At 39.1% G+C, this 15,378-nt stretch overlaps 1 protein-coding gene across 3 annotated transcripts in view; it reads right to left on the reverse strand.

The window, feature by feature from the left end:
• Positions 1-15,378, reverse strand: part of pdgfrb (platelet-derived growth factor receptor, beta polypeptide) — a 37,428-nt gene that overhangs the window by 21,747 nt on the left and 303 nt on the right. Inside the window, exon 1 of one of the 3 annotated variants that reach the window (XM_017424098.3) lies at positions 8,303-8,701. The gene's annotated coding sequence lies outside the window, so the exon portion shown is untranslated. Of the gene's footprint in view, positions 1-8,302; positions 8,702-15,378 lie in introns of those variants that run through there. The other 2 variants (XM_017424096.3, XM_037977608.1) reach the window with 2 other exon arrangements.

The following is a 15,378-nucleotide window of genomic DNA, read 5'->3' on the forward strand; positions in this document are numbered from 1 at the left end:
GGGAAGGAGAAAAAAAAGTGTAATCTATAACAAAAGCAACATGATTATACCCCCCCAAAAAAGGAGCTTGGAGAGTTCAGACTTCCTGCTTTGGGAAATTTTCTGGCCTTGTGTGTGTGGGTGTGATGCAGCCCTGACACAGCAGACCACAAACCAAACACAAGGATGCCACAATGAGTAAAAAAAAAACAAAAACAACATAAAAAACACATCTTTAAATGACAAGCTGCATGAAAACAGTGTAAATTTGTGATCCAAGGTGCAGAAAACAAAGAAAAACTCCCAATCACATGCGAGAAGAAACCAATGACAGAGCATGATAAGCTATCAAAACACAGAGCGAATGCTGCACCGGACAGTTGGGGGGGAAAAAAGACACATGGAATATACTTTATGAGAGAAACCACATCAAAGCAGAGTGGAAGAGCAGAAAAAGAGCACAAACAGTCTGACAACACAGACAGCGGGGTTTATTCTGCAGGGAGATGAAATCTGCAAAACAAACATCTGCACTTCAGAGCTCACTTCTTTCCAAAGCAAACAATTACAGCTCCAATAAGAGACAAGCTTACTGATACTTTTTTTTTTAAAGACAAATAACGTGATATATTAGAAAAAACATACAGACTATATTAGTCTTAATTTTGTTTAGAGATAACAGGTCTTTGTGACGTATCTGAAAGCAGGACTGGGGAGCTGCGCGGGGAAAAAAATGACCCATAGTATCTTTGTTAAAACAAGCCTCCTCTTTTATTCCCCTCCCCCCTCTCCCCCTCCTGAGGGAGACCTTCTGGTCCCTGAGCAGCAGACCCACGATGCACTGCAGCTGACCCAGGAGACTGCAGTGTCCGCCAACTCCATCATGACTAAAACAGATACTACACACGACCAGTTAAGTTGCTGCCACATCCTCGCTTCTTTGTTGTCAAACTGTAAAAAAGGCTATGAGGCTTTGATTATGTGCAAACTTCACTGCGGCACAAAATAGTTTGCTTCAGCATTTTCCATTGAAATGCTCTTGCTGTAACATTAAAAGCAAGTTGTATTTATATATATATGTTTCAGTTAACTGGAGCCAGTTAAAACAAGCCCCAACCTTACACGGTTTCCTTGTCTGAGCAGTCTGAACATGCGGTGCCAGAATAGTCAAGAATGTTTCTATATCAGAACAACAGTGTTTTTGTCATCAGCTCGGCTTGGCTCCTTTTCCAGCAAACGTTCTCTAAAGAAAACCTGGAAACCCTGAAAAATCTTCCACAGAGAAATTTGGAAGGAAGTAACATTAAGGAAATTAGTTTTATTTTTTACCTCAATGAGTTCATAAATATGCAAAAGTTAGCGTTTCTAAAATATTCCTAAAGGTTGAATAGCCCAGAGATTATAGTTCCTGAGATTCTTATCCAAGTTTTGAGGCGTGTTTTGATAATAAAAACAAGTTAGCCATCATCAGTCCTGTGAATTTATGTTTTAGGATTTATAATTGGTTTGATTTATGTTTAAATTTGATGCATACTGAGTTTATATTGTATTTATTCAATGCGCTGGTTCCATGGTGACATGGAGGAGCTCAAGCAGGTCAGTGAAATGCAAATGTGATAAAGAACATATGTTTGAACAAGTGTTGTATAAGTAAATAAGGACATTAAAACACTTCGATGGGTCGAAGTGGCACCAAATAATATCAGATCCATCTTTGAGATCACTTTGCTGAACTTACATAAAAAATAAGTGTCTAAATTCCCAAGAAGGGCTGCTGATGAGACAGTTTCTCCAAGAAAATCAGAGAAAATCTATGGGTTTTTATTCTGTTCTGTGTTGACCTTGTGTTTTTCAGATTTCCATCTTGTTTATTTTAGTCAGCTCTAGTCCTGGTTTCCTCGTAGCTCCCATTGTTTATGTTCAGCTCTTATTTGCCTGGTTTATTTTGAAAAGTCTTCCCTTTTTGCATTTGGTTTGGTTCCACTTCCTGTTTTTATTCACACCAGATCTAAGGGGACGACTGTTTAATTAGCTATTTCCTAAAATATTTATACTCCTTATGTTGCTTCTTTTCATTGACAGTTCATCATCACCTGCCACGGTTTGAGTATCCTCCAAAATCAACTCAAGTGTTTACAACAAGGAGATGGGGGAGGATTTCTGGGAGCTGAGCTGTTTAGTATTGAAACCACTAATCAGTGCCCACATCTCAAACTGTCAAGACTCAGTAAAGGAACATACAAGCAAAGCTAGAATAAATGCATGCTATAACTGATGACATACAAGTCTACTATAAAGACTAAATATTTTCTTTAAGCTCTATTTCTGACCTCCGGTGTTGCTCCAGAGAAATACTGTCCATTTTTTAAAAATCTTACAATATATTATCTTTACCTGTTAGGTGGTAAGACGGTTTTTCTGCAATCTGATGACGGATAAGCAGTGTTTTTGTTAAAAACACCAGACTGCTGTGGTTAAAAACAAACTGATATAGTAATGAGGCGAAGCAAATCCAAACAGAAGGAAAACCATAATAACCTTCACAATAACAACAAACCGTGTGCAGTCTCGGGAAACACAGGTGACAGTCCTCTGTGTTCATTACAAGCCACTCATTTGAAAATAATAATCTCAATGAACAGAATCCAGCGATTTTGAAATCTCCTCAACTCAGATTTCATTTGCAATGTAGCATAGTAAACAAATCAAATGTTTAAACAAAGACATTGTGCCTGTTTTAGGGAAAAGATGAGGTAGTTTTGAGTTTATGGCAGCAGCACATCTCAGAAACGTTGGGACAGGTCCATGCTTCCCACTGCGAAGCACCCCGTTTTCTTTAAACAGCGGTTTGTAACCATGTAGGAACTGAGGAGAGCAGCGATGGAGGTTTTAGAGGGAATGTTGTCCCGTTCTTGACTGATGTAGGATTCTAGCTGTTCAACATTCCTGGATCTTTTTTGCTGGAGTTTTCATTTCATGTTGAGCCAAAGGTTTCTGTTGGTAAGAGGTCTGGACTGCAGGCCATGCTGCTTTAACAGTTTAGCACTGTTTTGCTGAAAAATGCATGGTCTTCCATATTGTCTGAATGGGAACATATATTGTTCTATAGCCCATACTTTTCTGGATTGATGGTGCATTTCCAGATGTGTAAACCGCCCATGCCAGAGCCACTAATGCACCCCCATACCATCAGCAAAGCAGGCTTTTAAACTGAGGGCTGGATGGTCCCTCTCCTCTTTAGCATGTTCTTTGCGTAGCAAAAAAAATCTTGTGTTAAAACCTGTTTCTCTACATTCTTGAAATCTTTTGATGATATTATGAAATGTAGAAAATGGGAATTTCAAAGTCTTTTCTATTGAGGAACAATGTTTTAAAGTTGTTCAACTTTTTTTCGACACAGTTTTTGCAGACTGGTGAATCTCTGCCCATCTTTGATCCTGAGATTCAGCCTCTCTAAACTGCTCTTTTTATACCCAGTCCTCTTACTGACCTGTTGCCAATTAACCTAATTAGATGCAAAATGCTCCTCCAGCTGTTTCTTATTCGTACCACTTACAGTTACAACCTTTTGCTGCCCCCTGCTTCACATTTTTGATATGTGTTGCTGCCATCAAACTCAAAAATACCCTATGATTTTCCAAAAATGGTGTATTTTGTATTTTAAACATCTGATATGTTTACTATATCCCTTTGTGAATAAAATATGGATTTATGAGATTTGCAAATAGTTGCATTCTGTTTTTAATTACATTTTACACAATGTCCAAATTCTTTGTCATAACTGGTGTTGCAATTCAGGCTCAAAAGATTTACATTTTGTATAAAAACAAATGATACATGAACATTTTCTGCCAAATTTGGAATATTTTTGCACTAGACAGAGGCTGCAAAGAGGTTGCTTTGTCTATGATGATATTATCTGACAGAAATACTTTGTGAAGATTTGTGACACAGTTGCGCTGACCTCCAGCTAGATTTCAGTTACACAGCTGGACACTGAACTTTAAAAGGCTCAGCGTCGGAGAAAAATGCTTGTGCGTTGTAACCTAAGAGGCTGACGCTGCACTGAAGCCATCTCGAGTTTGCATTATCAGCACTAAAAACAGATATACTGTTATTCTTGTTGATAAATCAAGTCTGGTTGGCTTTCGGATTCGGATGCAGAGCATGTGAGGTCTGGTCTCTGAAACCAAAGTGGCTCCATGCTCGTGCTCCAAAAAACACATGTTTGGGAAAACCGCAGATTTTGGTTTGCTGCCTTTCAAACAGAGTTGTAAATGTCGTTTGTAGTGGTGGGGGAATGGGGAGGGGGGAGTGATGTAAAGAGCTCCTGGCTGCAGAGTGGCAGCTTCAGATGTGGCAACTCTTAGATATCAGCTTAATGATCTAATCTTGACTCAACTGGAATCTTTAATAAAGGAAAAAAAGGATGAAAAACTAAAAGGAAAGAATTTACCTCATTTCTCCGCTTATAGGCAGTAAAATCTTGGGCCACACTTAAATGTACCAGTTAGTTTGAACAAATAATGCGCAGCTCATGGAAATATTTATTTGCTGGCATCAGTGACACACCCTCCAGTTTTTCCTTTGTTTTTTTTTCTGCATGCTGACCATCTCTACAAAATTAGTGAGCAGTAAGACCCCCAACCCCAAGAGAAATGAAGTGTGCCCCCACCTCTGCACACACACCCACACACACCAAAGCAACAGAAACTGAAACAGCTGAAAACAATTAAAACTAACTGGCTTTAAATTCTGTTTGTTCCTTTAAATGTTTACAAAAAGAAACAAGATGCAACGTCTATGGAGAATCACAAATCCTACATAATTTGTGCGTTTTGGGTTGCTGTGGTAAATCATTCTAGGTTTATCATTTACCAGCGTATACTTCATAGATGTTACCTCTGAATAAATCAAAAACAAATCAAAGTTAAAAGGCTAGCATTCCTTGAAGGAATGTATGTCGGTTTTTAGACTAAGAAATTACAGAGTCTTTAGTTGTTTTGGTCAAACCTTGAAAAAAACCTTGTCCCATGCAATATCATGCTCAGAGTCAGTGTTGAAGATGACTCTCAGCTACTACCACATCAAATTTTAGCTCTGTATGTGTGAAACTAACAGAGTTGTAGCAATTTTTGTGTTAGCCAGGTTTGAGAGCTGTGGTGGCCATCGTAAATTGGGTTGACAACAAAAGTTAAACAGATGTAGATGTACAACCAGAGACTACTTCCTGTGAGTTTCATAAACTTCGTCCAGTGGTTTATGAGATATTTTGGGAACAGACAGACACACAGACACAAACACACACATATACATGCGCACACACACACACACACACAAAAGCAAAAACACTATCCCTCGCCTTTACTTCCGGTGGCTGGCAATAAAAATTGAACTTGTTCTCTGCTTTTAGCCGTGCAGAGTATTCTTATCTTGTAAAAGCAGAGCGCAGTTTTGTTTTCCTTTGTCGTCCTCTCCCACTGCTCGGTGTCACCAGTTCCAACATGTTTTTGTTGGAACGGACGGCAAAAACTCCAGAGAGAAAAGAGTCAGATGGAGACACAAACTTCCTGTGGAAAATTTGTATTCTACTTTGTTTAGCATTAGAAAAGAACTTGTTGTGTCTTTATGAAATAACAGAAAATTGTTTGAAAGATTCATCCAAATCTAAAACACTGTTCAGATTTAAATGACAGATCTCTGGAACAGAAACAAACACCAAAACAATTAAATCTCTGGTTCAAAAAGCTTTTCTAGTTACAGAATTTGTTTCATTTGTTGCAGAAAATACTGAGGATCTGCTTGGTCTTCACACATGACAGAGGGAGAATGGTTGCACTCTTTGGTTAAAACATTGCACCACAGTGTCTTCAAATGATAGTTGGTTTTTGCTTCATTAGGGTTAAAGTTTGTCTAACCTTTAATTGGTGCTTAAATCTCAGCATGACACTTTTCAAGTGATAAGATGAGCAGAAAGAACAACTGAATTTCATAAACGATCCCAAACAGAAGTTTTCTAGCTTTGAAATTGGGAGTTGTACTAAAGCAGTGCTCCTAAAGTTGAAGTTGTGACCCCTCTGTGGGTCATGAACCAACAGGTGGGTCTTATGCCATTCTTTTTCATTCTTTTCTTAATTAATTGGCTAATTATCAATGCTAATAGATTTCAACTAGAGATGGCGTTATTCTGTGGGTCATAAGTTGAAAAGTTTAGGCACCGTTGGACTAAAGTACACGTAAGTGTAAATGAACAAATGCCCTTAAGTTTTATTTTCTTTGTACTTGTGAGAAAATGACACATTTTAAGTCTTTTGCCTCTGATGTCTGCCTTAAGTTTATGTTTTCTAACAAAAAGGGGAGAAGAAAGATGCAGTAACATGAATGATTTGTCCTGTTGGCGTGGCTGCACTTCCTGACTAAAGATGAGATGCAGCTGCCTGTCAGCTCTGCCTGAGTGGGTGGGAGGGAAAGAAGGAAGGAACGAGGGTGGGAGGGGGGCAGATGAATTTGGAGCCGTACGAGATGCTTTATTGCCGCACCTCTAAGTGCTCTTCATTACAGCTAATCGACTCAAGAAGAAAGTCTAAGCAAAGCAGTAAAAGAGCAACAGCACGCTAAAAAAGGGACATGAGACTGACTCTTTGGTTAGGAAACAACAGCTCAGTTGAAAAATATGAACGATGAACAATGAGTCACACAATAACTGACCAGAAGGAAATGAGTCAGAGTGAAGACACACTCTTCAATCAGTGTATCAATGATCCCTGCTATAAATAGGCATTTAAATTCAGTATTTAGTCTAGGTACAGCAGTTCAACAGCTGCACATTCAGCTCATCGAACAGAGAATAAATCCCCAGAGGACAGAATGAGATCACTCTCTGCTGAGCCCTGAGCCCAAACTGTCACACATCGGCACTGCGGAGCACATGTGGGCCGAAAGAGACCGCTGCTGGCAAGTTTTCTGCCTGGTCATAATGCGAAGCACATTATTCTTATTACGGCTGGCAAGCAGAGAGTGCCAGGAAACAGCTGATGAGTAAGAAGTAGGTCCAGGCCAGGTGGTGGTGGGGGACGTTGGACCCCAATCGGTGCGTAACATCAGTGCAGAGCGGAGGAGCTGTGATGCATACCAGCAGCCTGACGCACGGCGAGGAAAATCCCCATCGCTCAGGAAAGATATATAACCTTGTAAAAATTTGAAAACCCTGTTGCGAAAATGTGTCAGAGCAATCCAGCGGTTTTGAATGTGCTGCTCTGGTGCAGAAGTATGACATGAACGCAACACACTCCCAGACTGTTAATAGTAAAAGCATGACATAAATTCAGTTTTCCAGAAGAATTACTCAGCATCTGGACTGGAATATATAACAGAGTCAGACAACATTTAAAACTGTCAAACTGAAACTCTGATATGTAGCTGTGGAGAACTGAAAACATGCACTTATTTCACAAGAATCATCTGCATCCAGGAGGTGGAAGCGCAATAAACCAAACTGAGAAGTTAGGAAACCACAGCGGCCGCATATTACAGGACTCTCAGGTGCAGAACATGTGTCAGATTAGACATGCCTGGAACACGTGTATCACAGCTATGACTCTAATGTAACTCATTCCAGGTAGTAAAACCTTCTCCTGTGAAGAGAAGATGATTCAACGGCTTGTTTATCGGTCACAGGAGATCTAAAAGAAGGCCAGTATGTAAAAGGAATTCATGTGTAGTTAAAGAGGACGCAGGTGACGGATGCTGGCTCTGATATCCGGACGTGTTTCTGTGTGGAGAAGACTGATTCTATCAGAGAGATCGTTGGTTCTCTCAGGGTGACTGAAGAGGTTTGTATAAACAAGCTCTTTAGCAGCGGAACACAAAGTGGCGTGCGTACAAAAAGGCTGTAAAACCCAGTGTGTGTATGTGTGTGTTCCTTTGACACCTTGTCAAACATTTTTTTTGAGCGAGAAGACAAACACAGTTAAAGCTGCACTTTGTAAAACGTAAAACGGTGTCTGTGTACAGAGATGCAAGCCATGTTGATGTTTGAACAGGTTGCTCTCACTCTGACACATTGTGGTGCTTGTGTTTACACAGTCAAAAGATGCGGGTGACACACACCTCAGCATACACACAACATAACCGGCTGAAAGGTTCTTCTCAACCACTTGAATCTGATTAAATTTAAGAGATTTGCTGCTTCCGAACACTCCAGTTTAGGCTGTGATGTTTCAGGGTTTGCAAAGCAGTCTGAATGAACTTCTCCAATCTGTGCCAACAGTTTCCCAACAGAAAAAAAAAAATACATTCTTGGAGATGAAAAAACACCTCTTACCTTCACAACCAATCCACAGGCACAGATGAGTCTTTCCCCTCTGTCCAAGAAAGTTGCCGGCCAGCCGACGGAAATCAGAGCAGAGATTTCCAGCTGTAGTCTCCACAGGATGTGCTGCTTCAAATGTGCAGATCCCTCAGATGTTCAGAGTCTGAGGTTAATCTGTGCTGTCCCAGAAGTCCGTTGGGAGGAGGAGGTACTGCTCTGAGCCGGGCCGTTTGTTTAGTCAAATCACAGCACTATGGGGGTCTCACTCCTTTCTCACAAAACAAGCCTGCAGAGAGAGTGGTGTAAGCTTAAAAGAAAGAGAAGAAGAAGAAGAAAAAAAGTTTCCGAAGGAGACAAGCAGCCGCAGTCCTTCTCAGACACCCAGAGAGCAGAGAGTGAGCGGCGAGCTGAGAAATGAGGGAGGGAGGGGGGGTGTTGGTGAACAGAGAGGAGCAAAAAAGCAACATGGGCAAGTCTCATGAAAATGAGAGAAGAGGCAGACGTTCAGAACTTCAAAAAACACAGATCAAGTTCTGCTTGTTGTTCTTGCAGGTACGGCAGCTCCGAGGTCTCAGGCTCTGTGGCGATTTGTTTATGAATGGAGAGGAGAGGCGAGCCGCTGGAGGTGAACTGGGACAGTCTCTATTGGCAACGGCGATCTGGACTGCGTCTATCCCTTCCATAAAAACAACAAACACAATGAGAAGAAAGAGTGAGAGTGAGAGGTTCAGGCAGAGAGAGAAAAAAAGGTTTGGCAGAGCTCATGGTGCCCTGGAAACAAACATGGAAGTCTCAGTTTCTCAGGAAAGTACCCCATTTAAAAGGTTACACAGCTAAAATGAGATGTAAAACTTATTAAACACAAAATAACTATCTTTCATCTTTCATCACGTTCTTCTCTGTCATATTTCCTTGCTTTTTCCCTCTTTTCCACATTCCAAAAACTACCCTCCTTTCACTCTCACTCTTCTTTTGTGTCTCCTTTCTGCTCTTTTATCCTCACTCTTTCAAACCCATGCATGCGCACAACATCTCCTAAATATTGGCTCTCTTCCTAATTTCATCCGTTCCCAGGACAGGAGGAGAAAAAACCTGACTGCTGATCAAGGCCTTTTTCTCTCTAACAAGCAGGCACATACAGCGAAGGGAGGAGGGAACAGGGGCTAAATTGGACAGTAACATGTTCTCCTCTAATTGTGAGGGTAAATCTAAAAGGCCTGTTAGAAGTAATTAGAGAGCCAGCACAGCCCCGGTTATTAGATAGGAAGGGAGCGGACACCCCACAGGACGGTCCCGTTTCATTTTGATCTAATTTTACCTGCATGTGGTTAACACCTCCTGTTCATTAATTTCCTCTAAATCTATCAGTTCAACCACATAAAACATAAAAGGTGTTTGTAATTTTAAAGAAACTACACTTAGAAGTGAGGGGCCAAGGGTTCCTGCAGTTTATGCCAGAGATTTAGACTAAGATCATTGAGAAATAACAGAGTTGTAGCTCATGCAGTACTTTAAAAAAAATGTCCACATATGAGCTGTTTAAAAGTCCAGCAGCACAAAAACAGGATGTAGAATGTTAGGATGTTTATGCATTTTATTAACATGTATAATTTTAGCATGTTGTTACTATGGAGTGTGACATAGAATCCATAAAGGGGGGTTTCTATTCCTCTATATTTGGCAGCGGGGCTTAGTGGAGCCCTTAACAAACTGGACTCCCAAATATTCTGCTGCAACAATGCTGAGTCTATCTGAAGGAGTAAAGAGTGCTTTCTGTCACTGCTGATTGGATCTGATGCTAAAAACAGAGGGTAACCAGTTCGTGCTGCTGCAGTTTTGTTTTTCCACTTGGTTTCAGATAAAACTTGAAGTTATCTTGCTGATTCTGAAAGGCAGAGAGGAGAGGGAAGGGAGGAAGGGGCAGGGAGCTGAACCCGACTCGCCCCTGATGGATGAAGATGGATGAAGATGAAGGAAAATGTTCAAGCTGAACTCATAAACACTTGGAGGCTCCTCAGTGACTGAATCATTTACTATCATGGAGACAAAACCATAAAAATAAGTCCAAAAAAGGACTTTTCTTACAGGCAACAACAATGACACCAGCAGATTCCTGCTTGTTTTTGAACATTGTTTTAGGCTTACAACCAAATACAAATAGTTTAAAGGCATTAAATAAATTCAGTTTTAGGTTCAATAATAAATAATCAGATTCAGTAACTTGTTATAACTCTTAATGTTTAAAACACAAAATATATTCTCTCGTGTGACAGTTTTTCCCAAACCAAAGACATAAAAGTGATAGCTCAAATTATAAAGGAGGATTTTATGGAAAGATGATGAACAAATAGTATCTCACCTGCTGTAGATAGCTCGTTGAACAACCTCAGTCATTAAATCTGACCAGACTGGCAAACTCACAGCTAATCTGAGTAAACCCTTGGTTCTGCTTGGATTAGCTCATTATTCGAGTCAGATTTAAACTCTATTTCTCCAAACTGAGGCTGTTCAAAGAATATCTACAACAGGTAAGATATTAATTGTTCATAACCTTTCCACAAAACCCCATTTCAAAATATTTTAACTATCCTCTTAATGCTTTTCTTTGTTTAGTGTAAGCTTTACGACAGTATTATTATACAACCAATATTAGGTGTTACTGGATTATGAATATGAAAAAGCTGGTTAGTTGTGTGATGGTTTTATAGAATCTGGATTCACTTCATCTTGTAGTTTGGTGTGCTGCACCTGAAAACTACACATCCCTTTGTATCCTCACGCAGCTAAATGGACTAAATGGACGGTACTTATATAGCGCCTTTCTCGCCAACCACGCCACTTAAAGCGCTTTACAACACAATCTGTGCCCTCGTTTACCCATCCACACACACATTCATACAGCACTCTGCTACATCTCTGCACAGCTAATCTGAACAGCTGCAGACAAATCAGCTTTACTCACCTTAAAAATATATACTTGAGATTCATTTCTTGTTTTGTGATAGTTTCCACATGTCAGCATCAAACTTTAGTTTTTTTTCTTTTGTGTTTTGCTTTCCAATCTAATCATTCCCACAAAGTTGACTGTTTATGTTTTTACTTCTCTAATCTTTTGGTGTGTTTTATTGCAAATCGGCTGTTTTGGATCATTTGAACTGTGTTTTGCACTTCTTGCACTGGATTGCAGTCTGGTTTCCTGAGTATGACCTTGTTTCTATGGAACCAGCTGTCAGGATTCCAAGTTATCCTGAGGTTCCCAAATCCCTGTTTCCCCCCACTTTCGTCCCTTGTCCCCTCCTCTCCTCGTTTCCATCATCCTTTCTATTCTTCTGGTTTTCCAGGTGGAGTCGTGAGCAGCCAGTTATGTTAAATTTAGACTCAAGAAACAAATCTCTGATCCCTCAGTTCACAGATCTGTGGTGGACTGAAGAAATTAGACATTTCCATACCTGTAAAAATAAAACTATTTACAATTTTTTACCCTGTGGATTGTGGTTAATATGTTGAGTCCAATTTAAAGGGTTTTATTACCAACCATAATAAAACTAGTACTTCTACTGCATCTAAAATGTTGTTTATACCAGTTTTAATCTAATCAATTGTGATCAATGCAAGCTAAATAGAGGTCTGAAATGCCTCAATGCACATTAAAAAAGACCGGACCATATTTGGATCCCCTTTTATCTGTATATGTTTTGTAGTCTGAACACAATCCGTCCTGAGCTGTACTGCAGGACCTCCAACTGAACTGATGTCACTCCACACAAGCAGCAGAGCGGACAGCCATCTTTGGGAATATTCTGGAGCTATAGTCCGGTTTTTGTGTTTGATTTGTTTTGCTTTTTTCGGCTAAAAGTTTTAATGAACTATTTATTAAAATCCTTCTAAATATAAACCCTTCTCAATATAAATGTCTGTTTTGTCTGGACTACATCCTGGATTACTGGATGTTGTATAGGTGAGTGTCTCTTTGATTTGATGTTTGTTCTGATTGTTTTTGGACTTGCTGTGGTCACTGTACACTATGATGTGCTGTGTCAATCAGAGAGCAACAGTCTGAGCAGTGTTATGTCACATTATATTCACCTAAATAAACACAGAGCTGATGTTAAATTTACTGTGAAGCTGCGAAGAGAATAGATAATGACTGTCAGCGCATTGTGCAGAGTTAAGGTTAAAATCTTCTGCAAAGTCACTATTCATTTATATTTATTTATTATATTGTGTCAGCTAGGTAACTCCACAAAAATGCACTCAAATGGCTCTGAACTGTATTAATGTCAATAATGATGTAGTTTAGATGTCTGAATGTGTTGCTGTTTGTATACAAACATCAGCAGACCTGCTGATGACTTTTTGGTTGCTCATCTGACAGCTCATAGTGTGACATGGCTGTGTGTGTGTGTGTGCATACAGCATGGGTAATTGACATCCGATTGCACAACGTTTTAAGTACACACTTTACCACCAAGTGTGAACCGAGTCAGTTTTTAGACATGTTTTTTTATCTGGTGAGATATTAAATCATTCTACTGAAGTGAAACCAGATACCTTTTTTATTTGATTTCCTGGAGCTGTTTGTAACTCATATATAGATAAATTATAGCACACTACTTCCTGTAAGAAGACAGAAGTCGAGCAGGTTGAATACCAGTGGTCCAATCACAATTTTGAGTGTAATTAGTAACTAAAGCTGCCAAATACATGTTGAGAGAGAGTTATAAAGTACTCTGGAATATGCACTATATTAGAAAACTTGGCCTGAAACATTGCCTCAGTTATTTCCTCTCTCTGAACTAACATCCTGTCAGCACTTTATTCTTCATACTCATAAAAGCAGCTGGGTAACAGAAAAAACATGCATGATTACTGAACAAATCTGTTTCTGGCAGCGTGGCAGGGATGAATTGTGATTAAGAATCAGATCGGACTGTGATCCTGTTTTCTATCTGAAGTTTAAGACATGAAAAATTGTCAAAAAGGAAAAGTTTGCCTCATTAGAGCAACCACAGAAATCAGTTAAACCAAAAGTAATATCCTGTCCTGTTCTGAAGATAAGTAGATGAAGATATTAAAAAAAAAAAAAAAAAACAAAGTCAGTGAAACAAGCACTTCCAAACGGTGCTGACTTATTCATTTGAAAAAAGTAAACTTTCTCAGTGAGGCTGTTTATGGACATTCTTTGGACCGGAACAAGTCAAAGGGGATGAATGAGGAGCGAGAAAAAAAAACAAAAAAAACTTGGACTCTAACAGCAGATCTCTGTTGAACACATGTGATCTTATAAAGTGTCGAAGAGAACAGAAACATGTTATTAATTCTCCATGAATGAGCTTTAATGTGACTAATCTTCAACCTGTGTTGCTTAAACAGAATCTGGATGTGGAATATTCACATAAAGTAACCACTCATTAAGCTAAAAAAGGGTTTTTTTTTCACACAGGGACACGCCAACAGCGAAATGATGTTTTACTGTTTAAATGCTGTGATTTTACTCGGAGATTCAGGAACTGCACCCTCCCATACTCCCTTATGTATTCTGTAAAACCTGAAACCACAATCATCTTTTTTCAGGAAACTTGGTTTTACTCAGTAGCAATCTTCTATGCATTTCCACTTTTGATAAAGTGTTTGTGAAGTTTATGTTGCACTTAATGTTCGGAACAATAACGCTTTATGTCCATTAACGAGCAGCGGCGTTCTTACAAACAGATTAGAGATTAACGACCGTTTTGACCAAGATGCCCACATGAATCTTTGATGAATGTTTGTTAGATTCAGATCTAACAAACATATCTGTGCAAGCCTATAAGGAGCTGTTTAATGAAGTGCTGTGAACACAGTGGTAAAGACACAAAGTAAAGCAACAGGTAAGATGAGTAAACATGTTAGAAAATAACACATTCAGTGTTAAAGAACTCGGTCCTGTGATGGACTTCCAACCTGTCCAGGGTGTCCCCATCTCTCACACAGTGACTGCTGGAGACAGGCACCAGCTCCCCGTGACCCGGAAAGGAGAAGCGGGTAAAAAACAAAGGATGGATGGATGTTAAAGAACTCTGGACCTGGATAAGTTTGCAGGTATTTGGCTTTTTGCTGCCCTCTTCTGGATACTTTAAAAAGAACTGGGGGAACAGTTATTTACTTTCACTTTTGCATTGCTACACTTAGAATTTGATTTGAAAAAGTATTTATTTATATTTACCTCACAGCAGAGGATAAGGGACAGGGACAATTCAGGATTATTTTATTGAAAGGAAACAAAATTAGTTACATAATTATATTATTATTCAAGGGTTATTGCTATATTTTATTATTATTATTATTATTATTATTATTATTATTATTATTATTATTATTATTATTATATTATTTATTAGTGGAAATATGTAAGTTACAAAAATATGGAAGTTGGGACATTGTGTAAAATGTAAATAAAAACAGAAAGCAATTATTAGCAATTTTTAAAAACCCATATTTTATTCACAATGCAACACAGCAAAAATATCAAATGTTTAAACTAAAAGATTACACCATTTTGGGGGGAATAAATAAGGTAATTTTGTATTTGATGTCAGCAACACATCTCAAAAACTTTGGGAAAGTGGGAACAAAAGGCTGTAAAAGAAAGTGGTACGAATAAGAAACAGCTGAAGGAGCATTTTGCAATAAGTTGGCAAAAGGTCAAAAGCAAAACTGAGCAGAAAAAGAGCATTTTAGAGAGGCTGAAAGCTCATTTAAAACAGACTGAGGCAAAGTAGGAACCGCTGTAGGCAGACTAATCAAGTTTTGTAATTGTATTTTTTGCTACAATCCTACATCAGACAAGAATGGGACATTTCCCTCCATATCCTCAGCAGCTGGTCTCCTCAGCTCCTACATGTTTAATGGCTGGTGTTAAAAGAAAAGGGGATGGTCCACTGTGAGAAACATGGCTCTGCCCTGTTTTTTTCCTAAAAAAAAGGAACAATTTCTTAGTTTGTTATATACTGTGATCCACTGTGAATAAAATATGGGTTTGTGAGATTTGTAAATGACTTAATTCTGTTTTAAATTACATTTTAAACAACATCCTATTGGGGGTTTAT

Source organism: Kryptolebias marmoratus, linkage group LG9 (assembly GCF_001649575.2).
Source record: "Kryptolebias marmoratus isolate JLee-2015 linkage group LG9, ASM164957v2, whole genome shotgun sequence".
Lineage (NCBI taxonomy): Eukaryota > Metazoa > Chordata > Actinopteri > Cyprinodontiformes > Rivulidae > Kryptolebias > Kryptolebias marmoratus.